We start from the raw sequence: 21,826 nt of genomic DNA, 5'->3' as shown, positions 1-21,826 counted from the left end.
GGAGGAAACAGACAATTTCTGAATGGTCCATTTCTAGGAAGGTATGAATTTGCCATTCTGCTAACATGCTCTAGGTTGGTGAGGTGTGGATCGGAGTTTGGAACCCCACCCCCCACCCCAAAACCCAGTGTAAGGTAAAAGCTTTACATTCAGTGCCCTTGCTCCTTTTGTGTACATTTTGGAGGTTCTTTCCTGGACGTGACCTAGACAATGCAGAACTAAGCGGAAGTTGCAAGGCTGCTTTGAAATGTGCGGTTAGATTGTATTTGTGAGCGTTTGATGTTCTTCTTTAATAACCTCAAGTAAAAGGCTGAATGCATTCAACAACAGTAGCTGAAAAAAGTGCAATGAGTCATATTATAGGAAAATGGAGAAAAGGATACAGGACTCTCCACTGAACACAATCCTATATTGTAGGCAATCTGTGATAACACACTTTTCATTTCAGCTCAGTCCCATAAAATTACCACTAACATTACAACTCATGCAGAACACAGATAAATGTAAAAATGTCACAGAATTCTTCCAGATGGGACTTTTAGTTCCACTAGATCACCATCTACTTTTTTACTTGTCTAATATTTCATTACAACCTTCCATAAGTTAATTTTCTTTCCACTGACCATGTAAATCACAAATCAATTTTCATTTAAAATGCCTGACTACAGATTGCTCCTGAAAGCTCAGAGCATATGCTTCAGTGAACTTCTCCAACATCCTTAATGTACATTAGAAAAATGTTGTGTTTTTAAAAGTATTTTTAAAAGAAGAATTAATTTTACATTAAAATCTGGCATGAGACCCGAGGCATCCTATTTTCCTCCTAAAATGCAGATGTAGTTGGAAGGCATGAAGTCACATGTGGTCAAATTCTGACATGACAAAACCGACGAATCTGGCAACATTTTAGACCCGCAAAGAGTACAGCACATTTGCTAAGGAACACACGTGGGCACACGTATGTATTACATACAGAGGTGTGTGGCTAAATTGTCTAGTTTTAAAAAAGTAAAATTATAGGTCAAATTTTAGATAAAGTCTTTGGATCTTTCATCTGGGATTATTCCGCAAATGTTTCAATGTGGCAATTTTGCCTGGATGGGAAGGTGCAGTGCAATCTGGGTTTCTCATTAATGGAGAAGAAGGAGTTGAAACTCAGTGCACTGAGATTTTCTTAGAAGTATTCAGATCGGGGCACCTGAGTGGTTCAGTGGTTGAGCATCTGCCTTCGGCTCAGGTCGAGATCCTGGGGACCTGGGATCGAGTCCCCGATCGGGCTCTCTGCAGGGCCCCTGCTTCTCCCTCTGCCTGTGTCTCTGCCTCTCTCTGTGTGTCTCTCATGAATAAAATAAAAAATCTTAAAAAAAAAAAAGAAATATCCAGACCAAACAGGCCATCATATGCTTTTTGCATGAGAATGTAAAATATCCTGATTAAAACAATAACATGGGAGGGAGTTGTGCAGTTATAGACAAAAACATCATTATGAAACAGGCCTCTTTTCAGGTCTTAGCTCCTTAATTAAACGTTTATTACTTTAGTGATATTCTGAATTGAAGAGATTGTTTTTTTTTACATGTGGTAATATTCCTAATTTCTCCCAAGAGCCTGTGAAACTCAAAGTGCTTTAAAGTTGTTGTTTTTTTTTAAGCCTTAAGTGAAATTTTTAAACATTTTTATGTGAACATAGTATTGAAATATTTCAGGTGAAAAGTGCTTTGATTTCTCATGTTTAAAATGTAGTTGACAGAAGACTGGAAATAAGTATATCACATGGTCACATAATATTCTAGAACATTCAGGAGGCAAGAACCAACATGGAAGTCTGTCCCAGGTCTCAGAGACAACACTGCACTTACCGATGCAGTCACATTTACTGAGAGACACCCAGAATTTCTGAAAAGCTGTGATGGTGGATGGGCCTGTTCTTTTTCTGTACCATGTGAGTAAATCTACTCTGTGATAGACTCTTGGGACTGATCAATCAGTATCATTTTTCAGTAGCAGGGATGGCTTTTTTTGTTTGCTTATATTTCAGAATATTAATGACTCTCCTGGCCAATAGTTATATATTCAGGTTGCTAGTCGGGATAGCGTAAGGCATGTATTTGTGGTTCTAAGATGTTTGTGCTGAGACCCTTGCTAACTTCTGCTCTATATCCTCTCTTCGTCCCCACGAAGCAGGTACTTCAGCTGAAGACACACCTGAGCACGACCCTGGCCAGGAACGCCGATGGCTGGATGATTTCCACCGCTACTTTTCCTATTTTTAATTCTCGTTTAAGTGAGGAGATGCAATAACATTAGTGTTTTGAACTGCAAATACTCTCAGAGCAAGCAAGCCCCTGGCAGTTGGAAGAGCACTACCTAGGAAACACACACCTTTCTGATTGGAATTTGGCCAGACGTTTAATGCTATTTTATGAGCCACTCATTAATCTCCCGAAAAAGTAGGCAATATGGTTTTATGAGCACCAATGACTTTATGATTTTGAGGTGCTTTTGTACACCTGCTCTTTCCTTTGAGGCGAGCTTATCCTGTATTTTGCTCTCCCCCGGAGTGGAGGGCTGACTGTGCGGATTATGAAAATGATAAACAGGACAAAACCTGTTGGTAAAGTGTAACTCTGCTAAGTGTAGTCTACGCTTTCTTCTTACGATTTTTTATTTATTCATTTGAGAGAGAGAGAGAGAGTCAGAGAGAGGCAGAGAGAGGTGGAGAGAGACGGAGAGAGCACAAGCAGGAGAGGGGCAGAGGGAGAGGGAGAAGCAGACCCCCCTGCTGAACAGGGAGCATGACACCGGGCTAGATCCCAGGACCCAGAGACTATGATCTGAGCCAAAGGTAGACGCTTAATCATCTGAGCCATCCAGGCACCCCAAGTGTAGTTCACACTTGACAAACAATGCCATCTATTGCACATGAAGAGGCACCAGAAATGTCTATGAAATATATTAGGCACGTAAGATTGGACAGAAATGGTAAAGTGGGGAATAAGCTTACTTCTTAAAATATAACTTGAAGCCTTCAGTAATAAAAATTTAGACTAGAGTAAAACAAGAACTAGAGCATAGCATTTACTAGAAAAATAAACACCATCCTTTAAAGGATTTGAGAGTGGTTTTTACCAGACCAAAGCATGGACATGGTACAAACATTTGTGGCATTCAAAACGGAAAATAAAGCAATGCCCTGGCCTGAAGGAAATTCTTATGATTCAGAAAGGTGCTTAGCTAGCTCTCCAAGGTAGGGAACCTTTCAAGATTGAGAAAAATGCCACAAAGGAAAAGAGAACTATTGTCTAGGCCCTGAATCTCTTCAGAGGGTCCTTCCAGTGGATTCCAACAGTCAGTATCCCAGTGAGTGGGCCACTGCTTGAAAATCTTCTTCAAGGAAAGCTTTCATTTTATCTATAGGTAAATATATCGGTATATGAATATATCCATATATGCATATATGTTTTTAAGACTTTATCTATTTATTCATGAGAGACACACAGAGAGAGGCAGAGACACAGGCAGAGGGAGAAGCAGGCTCCCTGTGGGGAGCCTGATGCGGGACTCGATCTCAGGACTCCGGAATCATGCCCTGAGTCAAAGGCAGATGCTGAACCACTGAGCCACCCAGGTACTCCAAATATATTCTTTGTTTAGTGAAATCTTTAATTGTAATGGAAGTCAATAGGGAACGAACTTTGCACTGAAGGAATTTCTTTTGTGACAAATATTGCTAGTGTTCACCTCTATGTGTAACACAGTTGTATGTACCTGAAAATGTGAGTCCAACTGCAATTTTACCTATAATTGTACCTATAATATTTACCATTTGCAGACCATGAAGCAGAAATAAGGCAATTTCTGAAGTGTACATTTTCTCCTTAGGTTATTTGGTTATTTGGAATATACCTAAATGTGATTAAGCAATATCAGGAGAAGTCAGTGGGTAATTAATTGTTGTCTCAAAAATGCTTCTTCAGTGACAATGAGATACCACTTCGTACCTGTTAGAGAATTATTATCAAAACATTATAAGAAATAAAAAACAGAATTTGGCAAGTATTGGAGAAGATGTGGAAAACTGTAACCCTGTGCATTGTTGGTGGGAATGTAAAATGGTGCATTTGCTAAGAAAAATGGTATGGCGACTCCTCAAGCAGCTAGCGTAGAATTACCATATGATCCACCAATTCTATTTTCGGGCATATACCCCAAAGCATTGAAAGCAGGGGCAAATAGATTATTTGTACACCCACATTCATGGCAGCATTATTTAGTGTAGTCAAAAGGTGAAAGCAACCCAACTATCTATTGACAGATGAATGAATAAACAAAATGTGGTATATACTTACAATGGAACATTATTCAGTATTTAAAAGGAAGGAAATTCTGACACGTGCTACAACATGGATGAATCTTGAAGACACTATGCTAAGTGAAATAGGCCAGTCACAAAAGGACAAATGCTGTATGATTCCACTTAATGAAATGCCCATAGTACTCAAATTCATAGAGCCAGAAAGTAGAACAGTGGTTGCCGGGGGTAATGGAGTTATTCTTAATGGGGACAGAATTTCAGTTGTTAGAGATGAAAAAGTTGTAGAGATGATTGCATGATCATGTGCTTAAATCTATTTAATGCCCCTGAATAGGGGTTAAAGTGGTAAATTTTATGTTACATACATCTTAACCATAATAATAATAATAATAAAAACAAGGGAGGAGGAACATAGGATCTGGGAGTGTTACAAAGATTGCTTCAACTGTATTTGTAAGATTTTAAAGAAGCAATATGAAGCAAGAAGGGAAAATGTTAGAATTTGATAGAACACAGGTACGCAGGTATTTACTGTATTCCTCTGTTATGGTTTGAATATTTCAAAATAAAAATATTAGGAATTTCTAAAATGCAGAATTAATTCAGAATTAATTTCACATCTTTAATAGATGCAAAAATGCATTAAATTAATAAATTAAAATTTATTTTAAAATAAAAAATGCAAAATATCCTAAAAATAGAAACCGAAACTATCTTCTATGTTTTTCTGAAACCAAGAAATTTCTTAATTTATTTGCGATCCTTGCTGGTTACTTATTTTTGAGATGAAACTTCAGCTGAATAATCTTGGGCATCCACACAGAATTTGGTTTATTGAATAAGAACCACAGAAATAACTATCACCCAAGAATATCCCAGAAGGCTACAATATTAGTATTTGCTCTCTTTCTAAAAGTTTCCAATAATTCCACAAAGATTGCTTAAAGATTTCTGAAAGTTCCAGAAAAAAAAATTCAATTTAAATCACTACTAAATTTGGGATGCCTGGGTGGCTCAGTGGTTGATTATCTGCCTGTGGCTCAGGGCGTGATCCCAGGGTCCTGGGATCAAGTTCCACATCAGGCTCCCCACAGGGAGCCTGCTTCTCCCTCTGCCTGTGTCTCTGCCTCTCACTGTGTCTCTCATGAATAAATAAATAAATATTTTTTAAAAATCACTACCAAATTTAATTGAATGCTTGAAATGTTTAGGAATCATCTATCTGCTGAGGATTAATTTTTCAGACTTGAGCCACCTAGAGAAATTGATAAAAGGGGGAGGAAGAAACTTTTCATGAAAAAAATATCTAAATATTTTTTCAGTCTAACTGACTATAATGGACAACCTTCTTGTTTCCAATATATAGAAATTATGCCTAAAATATGTCAAAAATGTGGATATACAGGCAGAAATGGAAACCCTTAGGCATCAGAAATCAAGAATAGCAAGACCACTAATTGACACCTTGGCCCTTTGAAGATAGACATGGGTTAGGCCTGGTCAGCCTGAGGCTGATGTTTGGCCACCAAAATAGGGACAGGATCTGAAGCTTTGGGCCCATGTGAGAATAGCTGTTTGAACTGAGCCCCTTCTAAAAATTCAGAACCATGAAACGGCTGCCCCAACAGTGAAAAGAGATGAGGTGAACCCCATTCACTAGCCCAAGGAATTAAGAAAAAGATGTTTTTTTTCTGTTAAAAGCCTCAGGTAGGGAAAATCATATATGCACATACTTCCTAATATAGTCAAAATTTATACTATGTCTGTGGTGCAGATATCTCCAAGTAAAGAGATAATTTATGAAACCTGTTGGGCATTTGGCACAAGCAGATAAATATTTAGTAATACTTATACAATCCAAAGTTTAAAGGACTTCATAGAAAAACTACTTGTATTTCAAGTGAGTTCAAAACAAAAAAAATTCTTACCACATATAGACATATTACACTATGAGTAGGAGAATGGCAGCAATCTTTAACTAGCTCCTCATGTACTTAAGCTAAAAAGCAGTCTGAAGAAGATTATAAAATGAACATATTGAAAGTCACTAAAAAGAACCTAGGAAAAACAGAAACCATAACGGAAAAAAGATATAACTTCTAGTAGTGAAAAATACAGTCTTTAAAATGAAAAATTAAAAGTGAAACATAAGGTTAAACATAAGTGCAGAGAGAATTAGAAGACTGGATGATCAATCTAAGGAAATTACATAAAAAATGCAGCACAAAATATAATGAGAGAAAATATGAAAGGCTCAGGACATGAAAGACAGTGGACATGTAATAGGAGTTCCTGGAGAAAAGGACTGCAAGGCTGGAGGAGAAGAAGTAATGACTGATATGTCAGGAATCCCAAGTGCCAAAGCAAGGTAAATAAGAATAAACTCATTTTAAGGTTTTTCACAGTATAACTGGTGAATTCCATAGACAAAGAGAAAAATCTTAACATCAGACATGATTTTAAAAGGAATTTTATCTGTGAAGGAATGACAATTTAAATTGACAATATATGGGGCACCTTGGTGGCTCAGTGGTTGAGCATCTGCCCTTCAGCTCAGGGCGTGATCCCGGGGTCCTGGGATCGAGTCCTGCATTGGTCTCCCCTCAGGGAGTCTGCTTCTCCCTCTGCCTCTCATGAATAAATAAATAAGATCTTTTTTAAAAAAAACTGACAACATATTTTTTATCAGCACAAAATAGAGCCCAGGAGATAATTTCTTCATCTGCTGAAAATATTAACTATGAACCTAGAATTCTAAATCTAGCTAAATTGTAGGAAATAAAGACAAAAGGGGCATTTTAAACAAATGAAACTCAGTTTATCATTCAAAGACCTTCTTAAAAGAATCAGAAAGCTCTGAAAAGAAGGAATAGGTTAAAAGACATAATGAAGTGTAAAGAATTTTGCAAAGATAATGAAAGCTAAGACAGACTGTGAATGCAACAGTATAAAGAATAACTACGATCCCTGGGTGGCGCAGCAGTTTGGCGCCTGCCTTTGGCCCAGGGCGCGATCCTGGAGACCTGGGATCGAATCCCACATCGGGCTCCTGGTGCACGGAGCCTGCTTCTCCCTCTGCCTGTGTCTCTGCCTCTTTCTCTCTCTCTGTGACTATCATAAATACATAAAAATTTAAAATAAAAAGAATAACTATTGCTGGAGGGTAGTAGGCTAGAAGATGGAAGGAGGTGATCAGAAAGTTGCAATGTTTTTTAGGAGGAAAGATGAGCATACTGATATCACACCTTAAAACACATGTTCCAAACATATAGGTAACAAACAAAAGAATAAAAATAGATGTTTAACTTCTAATTCAAGAAAAAAAAAAAAAAACAACAAATCCATTAGAATGCAAGAAAGGAGAAAAAGGGAAGAAAAAGCATGATGAAAAAAACCCACAAAATAAGATGATCGGAATAAATTCTATGTGATTTTTTTAAAAATTGTATTTATTTATTCATTATAGACATAGAAAGAGAGAGAGAGAGAAAGAGAGAGAGAGAGGCAGACACACAGACAGAGGGAGAAGCAGGCTCCATGCAGGGAGCCCGATGAGGGACTCAATTCCGGGACTCCGGGATTGCGCTCTGGGCCAAAGGCAGGCCCAAATCACTGAGCCGCCCAGGGATCCCCTAAATTCTAATAATTACTATTTACATGTATCAACATGGACAAACATCAAAAGCAAAGTGTTGAAAGAAAGAGGCAAGATACAAAAATATATCTAGAGTATGCTACCATTATGTAAAATCTTAACACAACCAGAATACTACTATATATTTATAGTAAACTCTATACTGTATATTTCATGTACATATGCATACAAAATATATATATAAAACCACATATATTTAGTAAATTTATAAACATTACATGCACTGGCAGAGTAGTGGTTATTTCTAGGAGGGGTAATGCTCTGGAATGACTAGGGGGAGGAAGAGGAGGATTTTAGCATTATTTAAAATATTTTGTTTTTTAAGATAAAAGATTTCAAGCAAAGGTGGCAAAATGTTAATAGTTGTTAATTCTAGATCATTTTATTGTGTATATATATATTTTTCTCTGTAGTTCAAAGTACAAAGTATAATAATTTTTTAAAAAGAAAGAATTTTAGATTCTGATCACTGGAAGTTGTTACAAAAATTATATCTTTTTTTAAAAAAAGATTTTATTTGTTTATTCATGAGAGACACACAGAGAGAGGCAGAAACATAGGCAGAGGGAGAAACAGGCTCCCCAAAGGGAGCCTGATCTGGGGACTCGATCCCACACAGGATCATGCCCTGAGCCGAAGGCCGATGCTCAACCACTGAGCCACCAAGTGCCCCTATATCCTTTATATATATACAAATAAAAATCCCAAGCAGTTCCTAAACTACAGCAGAAAACCTACAAAATTTATCTTTATTTTTGTCACCAAATCAGATCTCTTGTGATTTTTCTGCTTTAGGGTCCAAAACTTAAGTGTATGCTAATTATTTTCATTTTAAATGGACACAACTTTTAGTTAGTGCCACATGTATATGGGATTTGGGGTGCTTCTCCAGACTGGGCCCATGCTATCTAATAGAAATACAATGCAAGCCATAATGTGAGCCACATACATCATTTAAAATTTCCTAGTATCCATATTTAAAAAAATAAAAAGGAACAAGTGAAATTAATTTTCATAATATATTCTATTTGACCTAATGTATCCAAAATATTTTCTCAACATTTTACCAAGATAAAAACACTGACACGATACTTGCAACTGTGTGGATTTTACATCTATAGTGTGTGGCCATTTGGACTAGCCACGTTTCAGAGGCCCCATAGCCACATGTGGTTCACAGCTATCATCTTGGACTTTGCAACTGTGGGTAATAAAAGTATTTTTGTTTGTGGTTTTGCTTTCCATAGTTTCTGTTACCCACAATCAGCCACAGTCTGGAAGCAGATGATCCTTCTTCTGACATGACGTCACAAGTTCAATAGTCAATGGTCAGTGGTCTGATACTACGTTATGGGGCCTACATCATTCATCTCACTTTATCTCATCCATCACATAGTATTTTCACATCTCAGTCAGCACAAGAAAGACAAGCACGGTACGATGAGATATCATGAGAGAGAGAGACCACATTCACACAATTTTTATTACAACACAATATATTGTTATCATTGCTGTGTTTTATATTACTATTGCTGCTGATCCCTTATGGTGCCTAATTTGCAAATCAGACTTCACCATAGGTATGTACATATAGGAAAAAGCGTTGAACATACAGTGGTTGGTACCATCACATTGAATCCTTAAACAACACTGTAAAATACCTGAGGAAAGTGGGTCTCAGAGATCGGAGCACCCTGCCCAGGTCAAAGGACTAGCAAGCTGTAGGGCTGGATTTAAACCAGGCCAGAGGACCCCCAGCTTACTCTGTTAACTGTGTCCAACAGTTGCCTCTGGGCCAAGACTTTCTCCCGATCAAGCGTCTCTTGACCATTCAGCTTCTATATTCACCAAGCACCTCGAATCTTATTATCAACCAGGCGTGAGAGTTTTTCAGTTGGGTAAGCGCCCCTCCCCCCCAATCTGGTCCCAGAAATGGTGCCAAGCACACCTCTCTTTTTTCCATCTCCTATCAAGGGGCGGGAAAATAGGATCTAATATTTGCTCTGACTCCGCATCTCTTCAAAATGAGGCAAGACGCAGGAGAGCAGCACCTTGCAAAAGAAAGGGACAGGCTGATAGCATTCAGCTCGGCACGCTCTAGCATTTTCCATCCTTTTGTCTATATCCATTGTTCGACTACTTGACAAACTTCTATTTCTATCCTCTCCATAAAAGTCTCCCTAGTTGGAGAAGTCGTGCACCTTTCATGGTTTCATAATAAACTGGAGGTGAGTACCAGTACGGAATCAAAGGAAATAAAACTCTAGTTGCTGCTGCTGCGAGGGCTGCCTTTTGAACGTGGCTTATACAATATTTCATCTGTGCTGACACCTTTCACTCTCAATTATTTGGCTGCTGTCAAAACAAATCAATCAAATTATAGCACTGTGTCTTCATGTTACCATTCCATTGTAAGTTAGCGACATTAGCTTTGAAATATATAGAAGTATAAATTTTATCTCTATTATTTATTTAATGCAACTTTCTCCCATGTGAGTTATTTTCCAAACACAGCAAACTCAAATTATCTTATGTCAAATGTTGAGTATATATATGTTGTGCTAAGAATTTCTAAAATAATGGCACACAGGGGAACCGAGATGCATAAGAATGTTTTAATGGGCCTGCGTATTTGTGCTAATTCTGATCTGGTGACAAATGGCAAATGTACTAAGGTTTTTTGTTTTGCTTTTTTTTCTTTAAGTTTTGGCTAGAAATTTGGTGAGCATGGTTGATTAATATAATTGGGGAGATGATGACGCTAAACCAAAGGAAACGGTAACATGGAACCAAAAGACATTCGGAGGCTAATCTCGCTAGCAACAAGACATGATTTCCCCCAGATAAACAATTTCCAAAAAATAAAATTCTATTATCTAAACTACAGTTTTTCCCAGGCACAGATCTCCTCTTCTAGCCATACCCCAGCACCAGGGCCAAGCACAACATGCTGCTTCCCCTACCCTGCCTGACTACAGTGGGCATGACCCAAAGTGCATTAAAAAGAAGAATGGCAGGGGGATAAAAGACTCAAACATTTTCATTTTGAGATTTTAAGACTACAACTACGTTTTTAAATAATAGATTTAAATCAATGGAGTTACTTTTTCAGCAAAAGAGCAACACTGTTGAAGCTTTTATGTACACGCTCTTAAAATAGATTCTTTATACACGGAAACTTGGCATGTCTTCAGAAGATAAAGAGCACACTGGCAGATACAATTTGTTGGCTCCTTCTCGTGGCACTCTGGCTATGTAAGGGGTAAGCAATAACCAAAAGTCTCCAATGTGAATGTGTAGATTATGTCCAATGGAAGAATCTAAACACGAAGAATCGCAGAAGCCCCAGGCTAAGCTGGTACAGAACAATCATGCATGTTGGGAGCTCTCCCTCCATCTCTGCTGTGCCTACATCTTGCTCTTCCAACGGCTTGAACTGCATTCCTTCCCTAAACTCTTCTTCCTCAGAAATTTCTTCCTTCCCTGGCTTTAGTCACATACGTTGATGGCTTCTACAATATGCTCTCCAGGTCAATCCCATTCTGAGCTTTATTTATTTTTTATTATTTTAAAGATTATTTATGTATTTATTCATGAGAGACACAGAGTGAGAGGCAGAGACACAGGCAGAGGGAGAAGCAGGCTCCCCATAGGGAGCCTGATGCAGGACTCGATCCCAGGACCCCAGGATCATGTCCTGAGCCAAAGGCAGATGCTCAACCACTGAGCCACCCAGGTGTCCCCCATTCTGAGCTTTAGATCTGTGTACCTCCAACTAGCTACTGGTTTCTCCATTTACAGTTTCCACAGGAAATGAACTTACGTGTCCAACTAAACTAACCATCTCCCTCTCTTTTCTCTTATCCTTCTACATTCAATCCATCACCAAGTCTTACCAAATGCACCTCGTTAATGTTTCCTAAATCAGTCCTCTGCTTTTCATCACCACCACCAGGACCCTTTCTCCCCTGGATGACTACAGTAGCCTCTTTCTTACTCTAGACTGGAGTGCCTACCACAGTGCCTGGCAAAGAGTAGATGCTTAGGGAGTGTTTGTGAGATCGATCAATCAATCTCTGCACAGCTCAGGGCAGGAAATGAGGTTTAGCTTTTCCCTGGAGGGGCTGAGAAATAATAGCTGTGACCTCTCACTGGAAATCTGCCCTGCAAGAATCACACACATAAGAGAAGACAGGGCTTGCTTGGCGAGCCTTACTTCTTCATTCTCTGAAGGGTGGGCAGAGGGGAATGGGGACCAACTCCCATCACCTTATTTTCAACACCGCCCCTCCCTGCTCCCTTTCCACTTCCCTCAGACACGCAGTAGACTTCTTTATTTTGGTTCCAGAGGAAATCTGAACCCATAATCCCAGTTCCCTCTCATCCTTGGTAATGGAGTGAGACTGAGAAGCGTTTGGAGCACAGTCTTTTCCTTTGTCTGTGTTCAGTGCCATTCCAGGGACAGCCATGTTGGAAAAGAGCTCTGATGGCTTGCCTTGGAATACAATCCAGTTTGCACATGCTAGTGTAGACACATCGCTGCATACCATCAAGAGCCCTGATGGATTTACAGCCTTATTATGTACAAACTGGGGATCACATTACTTCCCTGCCTTTTGCTTTGAAAATAAATGCTTTGGCTTTGCTTTGACATTTATGTGGCAGCTGGAAACCATTATCCTTTGACAATGCTTTATTCCATTGACAGTATCTCTTAAATACACAGTATACTAGTCATACTCCTCATTCATGTGCTTCCAGTTTAATCCATACCCCAGTGCCTCAGTGACGCCTGCTTCAAGGATAATGTACTGCAGAACAGGCTCTCCAGGTATTTTAAATAAAAAGTCTGAAGCCTTGGAGATACGGAGGTTTGAAAAACTGCAGGAGTAAGACACACGCAACAACTTTCATAACTTCTTTATGGTGGATTTGGTATTATTGTATGGTGTGTCATGTGGGGCTCCCCTGAATAACACTGCAAATATGAATTTATGCACTAGATATTTTTAATATTGGACTTTGTGACAGCAAGCCACCTATCAGAGGCTGAGAAATCATTGCATCCTAAAAGCCACAGTCCATTCTTCTTGTTTCTGCGGCAGGTGCTGCATTGACCTTTCTGTGAGTGGTATTAGGCCTTCTCTCTCATGTCCATGATGCCCCTGGGGATGCAACTTTCTGAGTGCGGGCATCACTAGAATAGCGCAAGAGTAATTCATTAGGAAAAGCAGCACACATGGCCACCTACTGTTTTCTTCCTCAAGAATGATACCAGAATGCTCAGCACACGTTTCAACCCCTCACCCACTCCCTGACAATAAATTCTCCTTTGATCAATAAAATCAGGCACATTTAAAGGCAATTTTACTGGTATTAAAGATGGCTCATACATAATGAATGCATAGAGTTGCTTTGTGGTTGTATTGTTAATTTGAGAATTAATCCACTTTGAGTTGAGGGATGCTTTTTTTAAAAAGGTGGTTAGAAGGTCAAGACAGCAGACCTATAGACTTCACCTTGTCAATGCTAATAATGAGGCTTTGGATATGACTTTTAACCTGAATGAATACAAAGTATTCCGATTTTGGAATAACACTTATTAATGAAGAAATTTTAAGAAGGAAAGCCATCACCCATAATTTCTTACTGTCTAGGGTCTACCAGTAACCCTTTGTTATATATTGTATTTCTCTTTTCCTCTCTCTGCGGGGTTTGTGCGTGTGTGTGTGGCGGGGGGGTGGGGCGGTAGTTTCTTTCAAACAGCTGGGATCAAATTGTGTGCATGTGAAATCTTTATTATTTTAGTTTGCTTGTGCATCTGAGAAATAGAGCCATTAACACTTTCTTAAATGGGAGAACCTGAATCTCTCAGCTTTCCTTAGCTTTTATTTCATTGACAGTTTTGTACTCACATTTTCTTTTTTATGTTTTAACATAAGTTGGTATTTTATTGGTAATTTATGAGCACCACACCACCTGCTTCCCTTTTAAAAAAAATTGAGATACATTTTACATACAGTAAAATTCACCCTTTCTAACATCCAGTTTCATACTTTTTTAAAAGTTTTTTTACTTATTTATTCATGAGAGACACAGAGAGAGGCAGAGACATTGGCAGAAGGAGAAGCAGGCTCCATGCAGGGAGCCCGATGCGGAACTCGATCCCAGGACCCCGGGGTCACGCCCTGAACCGAAGGCAGATGGTCAACCACTGAGCCACCCAGGCGTCCCCAGTTTTATAAGTTTGACAAACACATGGATTCATGTTACCACCACCATGATCAAGACAAGAGAACTGTAACATCAGTCTTCCAAACTCCCGGGCACAGGGTTATAGTCAACTCTTCCCAGCTCCCACCCCTGGTCACCACTGATCTCTTTCTGTCCCCATAAGTCTGCATTTTCCTGATGTTACATAAATGCAGTCATACTTTTATATCTGTTCATGTGCTATTTTTTAAAAGCCCCCAATTTTTCCATATATTTGTAATCTATTTTTATATTTATCACTTGAACGCTACTACTTTCAGAAATTGTTAATGTGTTGCGTTCGGAGGAGCCACGTGGATAGCCCGTGCTACCTAATGGGTTCTCCTAATGGAATCGTAGAATCTCAGTGTTGGAAGGAATCTGAGAGGGGACCTAAATCAAATGTTTATGCAGAGTATCTTCAGTTGGACAATGTAGAGCCTTATAATACCAATTCTAATTATGTGCCTGAGAAATGCCCTCCCCTTAGGAGTGTATCCTCATTCCCATTGGCAGCAAGCTTGCTCAGAACCTGAGTGGAAGTGATATGAGCCACTTGTGAGCCAAAGCTTTGAACAGCATTGCAGTTCTGCAAATCCTTCTTTCCTTTGTGATGAGAAAGGCCTATCCCAGAAAGAGGACTCCCCTTTAGCCTGATCCTAGAATGAACATGTATAGCAGGGCCACTGCTCACTGCAGCCAACACAACACATATTAGGAAACAAAGACATAAACCTTTGTTGTACCTCGCTGAGATCTTGTGCTTGTTTGTTACTACGATATAACCTAGGAAAGCTCAGAGATAACCAGTGTCCTGTCATCAAGCAGTTCAATATTTCTTCATTGGGAATCTGTGTGATAGCTTTTCTTAGCACCTCCAACTTTAACCTGGGATACTCTTCCTCAAGATATTGTGTGGCTTTGTCACTCATGTCCTTTGGGTCTCTGTCCAGTGGAAAGACTGACAGTGATGACTCTGTGTAAAATACATCATGTCCCCATCCCTGCCACCCTGCATCTGGCTCATCTCATACATGTCCTGCATGAGCACAGAAGCACCTTCAGTGCTTCAGTCACTGCTATATGCCAAATTGAGATCATGACCTCAAATGCTACAAAAGCTCAGTCATTATGTGTTGGGTAAATGAATAAAATTAGCCAAAAGCAAAAACAAAAATAAATAAGGCTGTTTCTTGTTAAGTTGTTTACTGTCCGACAATTAAAAGTATGGTAACGTAATGTGTCTCCCCTTTGACTTGTCCCATTGTTTCAAACCTCCATCTAGGTTTCTTCTTTTTCTAATAAACAGTGTTTGGTCTTTCATGCTTCTTACATTAAGCTGCTTTAAGTCTTTGGAGTTACACAGGCACAACATATAAATGCAAACATAACATCTATGAAAATATAGCATAATTGCATTGTCTTTAAGTTTGCTCATCTCTAACACATTGGGTCCTGTGATGGACACTCAGCATGCAAGGGCAAGGCATACAAGGCCCTCCAGCAACATCCCTTCCTACTCCTCTGGTCTGGTTTCCTGCCACTTCAGTCTCCTAACCTTCCCTTGAACAACATTCAAACTGTTCAGAGGACTCTAGACTCCATGATCTCATGCTTTCTCCTCTACACTGAATGTTCTCTTTACTTCCCTTCACTTGGCTGACTCCTACTTTAAAATCCATCCATCTATCCATCCATCCTTGATGCACCCATTCTTGAGCAATTATTATGAGCCAAGCACTGTTCTAGTTCTTGGTCCACATCACTGAGCCAAACAAAAAATGCCTACTGTAGGGCTTATATTCTGAGGGCAGGAGATATTATTTTTTATTTTTTGGAAAAAAATGTTAAAATGTTAATTTTTATTGCTGAGTAGTATTCCATCACATGGTATATTAGTTTCTTTTTTTAATTTATTTTTTTATTGAGTTCAATTTTCCAACATATAGCATAACACCCAGTGCTCATCCCACCAAGTGTCCCCTCAGTGCCCATCACCCAGTCACACCAACCCCCCGCCCACCTCCCCTACCACTACCCCTTGTTCATTTCCCAGAGTTAAGTGTCTCTCATGTTTTGTCACCCTCACTGATATTTTCACTCATTTTCTCTCTTTTCCCTTTATTCCCTTTCACTAATTTTTATATTCCCCAAATCAATGAGACCATATAATATTTGTCCTTTTCCGATTGACTTATTTCACTTAGCATAATACCCTCCAGGTCCATCCATGGGCAGGACATATTATAAGCACATTATGCACAGATCTTGTCCTCTAGAGCACCAGGGCCAGGCATTGCAGTGCTACCATCACTGCCCAGTGTGGTTGCAGTTAGCATGACCCCAAGTGCTTATAGAGAAGAAAGACAAAAAGTCTCAATAATTTCTGAAATTTTTAAGGCTATGTAGAAGGTAGTAACTGTTAGGGACAAAGGAAGTCAAAGAAAGAAGGTTGGGGGAACAGGAGTGTTGGGGAGCAGAGAGGGGGAAGGAAGTAGGCTGATGTTTTCTGGGGAAAGAGTCCTTCAGGCAGAGGAAATGTCCTGTGTAAAGGCCCTTGGGTAGATACATGTTTAGAGAACACCAAGGAGGTCAGAGTGCTGGCATCCCAAGTCCCACTGGATTGAAAAAGAGAACCATGGGAGTGAAAAAGGAAAAAATAAATTAGACTGAAGATGTATGCCTTGGAAAAAAACATGACATCCGGAGCTGAGCAAACACAAAAAGATCAGAAGCTTCTCGGCTTTTGAGAGAACCACAGTCCCAAGGAAGCCACAAATCTTTTAACTATTGGAGACTTTAAGCAACCTCTCCGGCCCCTAGAGTTTCCATGAGCCATACATGAACTCAGGAAGTGCTCAAATAAAGGCATATTTCTCAACCTTCTCTTCAGGTGTAGCCAAGAAAGATAAAGCACAGGGAAGAATCTTCCAGGGGTAGAGTGAAGGGCCAAGGAGACCCATGGCCAGGGTTCTTCCTGAGGGATGATGTCCAATGGAGGAGCCTCTCCCTACCTACAGGGGAGGGGATCTTCACCAAGTCTGCTTGCTAAGGCATCAAACTGGCTGTGGACAAACAAATTGTGCCATATCCTTACAATGGAACACAGCTAGGAAATAAAAAGAAAGGAACCACTGACAGACCCAATGACATGAATGAATCTCAAAAACATGACACTGAGGGGAAAAAAGCCAGACACGAAAGCGTACATACTGTAGAAATCCATTTATATGACGTTCTAGAACAAATAGAACCAATCACTGGTGATAGAAAGCAGATCGGGGTTGCCTGGCTGGAGGGATGGGACTGACTACAGAGGGATCCAAAGGAACCTTTTGGGGAAAATGAAATGTTTTCAGTATTTTTTTAAAAAGATTTATTTATTTATTCATTCAGAGAGAGCGAGAGAGAGGCAGAGACACAGGCAGAGGGAGAAGCAGGCTCCATGCAGGGAGCCCAAGTGGGACCCGATCCTGGGTCTCCAGGATCACACCCTGGGCTGCAGGCGGCGCTAAACCGCTGCGCCACCAGGGCTACCCATGTTTTCAGTATTGACCGTGGTGGACAGCGGTGGTGTAAGTGTGCACAATTATCAAGACCCACTGAGCTGTGCACCTAAGATCTATGCGTTTTATTGTATGTGAATGATGCCTCAATTAAAAAAAAATACCAACAAAACACAAAAAGGAAATGCGATGTGACTCGCACATGAAATTCCTGAAACTCAAGATATTCCCACATACTTTACCATGTACAGACTTTAATTTGGAGAGTGAGAGGAAACTGGGGCAGGGAAACTACCCCTGGCCTTGATTTGTCAACTTGCCTTGAACCTAATTGCTTTTCCATGTTCAGGTTAAGCAGCACTCTCTAATGTATTTTTGGTCATTAATTTAAATGTTATGCTTGACTGAACTGGAATGTTCATACTTTGATATAAATCTCCTACGTAGCACATTTATATTCTCCATTTATGTGGCCCACAGCGATTAGTGGGTTATCTCTCAGCCTGGGCAATGAGAAGGAGTCACTCGCTTGAATCATCCGTCCTATACATAGATCCACCTCTGCTGTCCCATTACCCCCTTTGCTGCTTGTTGTCACTTGTTTTGAGGCTCTATTTGTCTATATGGTCTACCTAAATCTAAAGAAAGCAAAAAACACAAACCATTTGCGTGAGTTCCATAGTGGGGACTCCATTTTGCCACATTAAATAACAATCTAGTTCCCACACTAGGACAAATGCAAATTATATTTTTCATAGAAGCTATCTGTGTTTTGAAATAATATATAAATGGAAGACAGACTTTTAAAGGAGTTTATAAAGTATGTGACAGAGCGCCCTTAGTCATTTTCCTTCTTTGAGCTTCAGGGTCATTGTTAGTCTCATCTCATAGATATGGGTTTGCTGACAGCCACCTGAGACCAAATCTCTGTGAGCATGGGACAGATAAGGGACACAAGAATGGAAGGACCCAGAAGAGTGATGGTGGAAGGTGTTTGGAAGGGGGCAGGGGTTCTCCAAGCTAAGAGTGGAGAGAATGCAAAACTGTAGCTCAAGTAGGGACATGGAGTGTTGAGGAGTCATTTCTAGATCTTATCTGAGTTAAGAGCACTTCTGGGCTTGAATCCCAGCCAGAACTTCCACAGACTTCCCCTAAAATATTCAGAACCTAGACCCCACCCTTGGCATCTCTGAGTTCTGAGTTTGTCTCCATCTCTGTCCATGCCCATAGGAGGGCCTGCTGGTCTGTATAGTGGACAGGCCAGTACACAGCCTGCCTGCCTCCCCTGATACCCCTTTTACTGATGAAGGAGGCCCTAGTGTGTCTCTTAAGCATGTTGTGCATGTTCCATCCCATGTCATCCTGGCTCCCTCCTCCACCCACAGTATAGCTGACTGGACAGGAATGCATACTTCTGCATGGGGCAATCAATTTCTAGTCTGGCCACTGATCTACAAGGTAACCCAGAATGCAAAGTCTCAGCCCCTCAGGAATTGGAATTTTGGGGAGTTTGAGTTTTTGACAGATATGGGAACGGGGATAAAAATAGAGATGGTAGAGTCAGAGGTAGCAGTGGCATGTTCCTAAGAGGTACATGAGTTGGGAAGATGCCTGTACTCCAAGGAGACAGAAAGGAATGTGAGTGAACTGCAATTAGGGGCTAGCCAAAAGTCAACCAACATAGTAGAGAAGAGTCATAAGGAGGAACAGGGGAAGAGAGGAGACAGGTTAGAAGTGGGGCATGTGCCTTTCTGCTCAGAGGGGAGAATGATACAGCCCACAGCTTGGTGGTTCACTGGAGTCTCTAATCCCTAAACCTCATTTCCAGGGCCCCTGAGGCTAGGCTATAGGGTGTTCCTGGGTTGCTGTAAGATTTCTAAAGATTTCTAACTCCTTATTCCTGGTTGTTTCCTTACAAGAAGACACCCTCATTGATGACGGTGGAGCACTCTCTTTCCTGCATGGAAGGATCCAAGGAGAAAGGGAAAACAATCCCCAGACTATGCAAATGGGTTTTCTGCAGGACAACATGGTTCTCTTTTTCATCAATTTGAAGCTTTTGCTGGATAAAATCTCAGAGCAAAGGCTTTAATAATGCTTCCATTGTGCAAGAGAATGCCTCTTGGTCTTGGGGATGTGAATGCCCTAACAGAAGCAATAAGTTAATTCTCAAGTAAGTTATTCCTTTCAGTTATTATTCTCATTAGAGACCTGGTTTGGGGAGTTAGAGCAGGAAAATTAACAAGGGCACTTACCACAGTCACATGGCTCCCCATCCCCCAAGGGTGCTCAGAGTTTGGGGAGGCTGCTGGAGATAGTAGGGGAGCTGCTAAATGAATTTTGGAAAAGCTCTCTAGACCAGCCTTTTTAAAATTTTAGTGGTCATAGGAATCTCCTGGGAATCTTTTAGGAATGCAGGTTCTGTTCAGTGTGGCTGGAGTGGGGCCTGAGAGTTTGCATTTCTAACAAGCTCCTATGTGAGCTGATGCTGCAGGTCCAGGAAAGATGCTCAGAGGAGGACACAGTGATAAGACCCCTGCTGCCTGAATGGAGAAAAGCCGCTCAGTGTAACACCATGTCATTAGTGCTCATTAAAATACATGCATGAATCATGGCCTCTGAGGGCCTGAGAGTAATTCCATGTCACTTGATAGTGAATGTAAGTGAACCAGCTCTTAATCCCTTTAGTAAAGAAGATGCTGGAAAACTTATCCCTGAATTCCAAACCATTAAGAAACTGATGTCAGTATTTTTCTTTCTTAGCAAATTTGTAGCTTCTGATCTAGAAGAATGACAGGCTGAAGGGCTGGGCAGGAAGGCTGGAGGAGAGTCAGAGATAATTCCAGCTGGCAGACTTATTTCGTGAATACACCTTAATGTTTCACAATGAGGAAAGGGGGAACCATCCAAAGCTAAGCACATCATATGGAAACAGGTTCTACTTCAGACCAGGGGTTTAATACTTAAATCCTTCTCCCTCACACTGACGGATCACATCTGTTTTATAAAACCAACCAAGACGGTGTGGTATCTGTTAGTGTTGGGCAGACTTACTGGTAGTTTCAAAAGACTCTTAAAAGCCTTGGAAGTCACTATTCTAGGGTGGGCTGGCGGGGTGTGTGTGGAACATTCTACCCCATTGACTACACAAATACTCCTTCTGGGGTATTGTAGCCCATGTACAAGATTGCCACCCTCAAAAGAGGATGAGACTGGATTATGTCTAGTCGGCTAAGTTTTTAAGTCTACCAGGACCCGTGCAGATGACTGTCTGCCTGCCAGACAACCACCCACCATCCCTAGAGTCCCATCACCTTCTGGGATATAACTTGGAAACCCATACAAGCCATAGACACTGCCTACGGATTGTTGAGGGCTGCAGTAGGTTCCCTAAAGGTGGTGAGATCATCCTTGAGTCAGATGCTGGCTGACAAGGTGACCAACTGGCATTGCCCTTCAGGCAGTAGACACTCATCTTGGGCACTGTGGAGATTCGAGACATTTGCCTGATCATCATTGTTACTGTCCCTGGACATCTGACAGGGTGACTAACTACTTTTAGTTTGTCTGGGACTTTCTTGGTTCCAACCATGAAAGCCACATGTCCCCAGAAAACCCCCAGTCACTAGCAAAGCAAGATGGTTGGTTACTTCTTAAACTAGGGAGGTCTGGGTAATAAAGAAATCATGTGGGAAGATATGAAAGGAAGAGAAAAGCCCAAGGGAACTTCAGGGGAACTTTCCTGGATCTTAACAGTGACTCAGGAACTGGGATTCATTCACAAAGTTATTGAAGAAAAAAATTGTTGGAAGAAGAATGAGACTGATGAGGAAGGTTTTCTTATACAGGCTGACTTGCAACCAGGAGTGTTTTATTTTAAGGACCTCATCACCTGCCCTCCAATATCACCAAGATGACAAAGGGAGACATGCTCCTTATGTTGGTGCAGTAGACAGTGCTTGACCATCAACTCTAATCAATACACTTCTGAAGATGAAGCCATTAAGAAAATCGTGTAAGAAGCACCAAGAGATAAAAAGAGTCAACACCTTTATTGAACCTACTTACTCAGGATACAAATCTTAGGATTTATTTTCT

The 21,826-nt window shown here is 40.4% G+C and overlaps 1 protein-coding gene across 4 annotated transcripts in view; it reads right to left on the bottom strand.

Annotated features, from left to right (window-relative positions):
- POU6F2 (POU class 6 homeobox 2) overlaps positions 1 to 21,826 on the bottom strand; it is a 476,258-nt gene that overhangs the window by 229,469 nt on the left and 224,963 nt on the right. The window lies entirely within an intron of this gene.

The sequence above is a fragment of the Canis lupus genome, chromosome 21, assembly GCF_048164855.1.
Source record: "Canis lupus baileyi chromosome 21, mCanLup2.hap1, whole genome shotgun sequence".
In the NCBI taxonomy this organism is placed as follows: domain Eukaryota; kingdom Metazoa; phylum Chordata; class Mammalia; order Carnivora; family Canidae; genus Canis; species Canis lupus.
This window is presented reverse-complemented; position numbering and strand designations above follow the sequence as displayed.